Raw genomic sequence first — 898 nt, 5'->3', positions numbered from 1 at the left:
AGTGTGTTACTGAATATGTTAAAGCTGTAGTGAAATGCTTCTTCTAATCATGTAGTTATTAAAAATTAAAAAAAGGATAAAAAATATTAATTCTTCAAAGCTTTAAAAAAAAGGGCTTATGTGACTTTTTTGGTAAACATAATTTGTTTATAATTTAATTAACTTTCATTTTAGCATTACAAGTTCTAACAATATTAATTTGGGGGAAAATATTTTTCCCACTTAACAGTTGTGGCGGTTTCATTTGGACTCTTATTCCTTTGTTTCTGTCTTATGCCTGCTTGTTTACTCTCCAGTTTTTCTCCTCTCAGGGTTTTGTAGGAGTTACCGATAACTCTTTTGACATCAAGGCTCTGTCTTTAAGGTCTTTAGAAAATAAATATATTCTTTAATTCTGAATGCTTTTAATTTTATTTTTGTGTTGAATTTTGTGATTTTCATGCAATAAAGTTTGATCCCTTCCCCTAGTCACACCTCCACCCACTACCCCCCACCAAATTTAATGTGCTCTTTTATGTATAGAGAGTTTGATTTGCATCCCAAATGTCTCTCAGTGTGGGTCCATCCACTGGGTCCACCAAGAATCCCATCCCTGTAAGACACTTTCTGCCCCTCCCAGCAGCCAGCAATTCTCAAGAGTTCTTTAGGAGCCTGACATGGTGGTGCACACCTGGAGTCCCAGTGCTCTGGAGGCAGAGGCAGGCAGATCTCTGAGTTCAAGGCCAGCCTGGTCTGCATAGTGAGTTCCAGGCCAGCTGCGGCTACAGAGAGACCCTCTTTCAAAAAGACCCCAAAAAAAAAAAAATCCTCTTTAGGTTGGGCTTGGGGTTTCTTACCCATTTCCCCATGTCTTTGGTGGGATTTTGTCTACTTTGAGCTTGCATGGGACTTGCATGTT

This window comes from Nannospalax galili, unplaced genomic scaffold, assembly GCF_000622305.1.
Source record: "Nannospalax galili isolate Female #2095 unplaced genomic scaffold, S.galili_v1.0 scaffold505, whole genome shotgun sequence".
NCBI classification, from domain to species: domain Eukaryota; kingdom Metazoa; phylum Chordata; class Mammalia; order Rodentia; family Spalacidae; genus Nannospalax; species Nannospalax galili.
Note: the sequence above shows the minus strand (reverse complement) of the source record.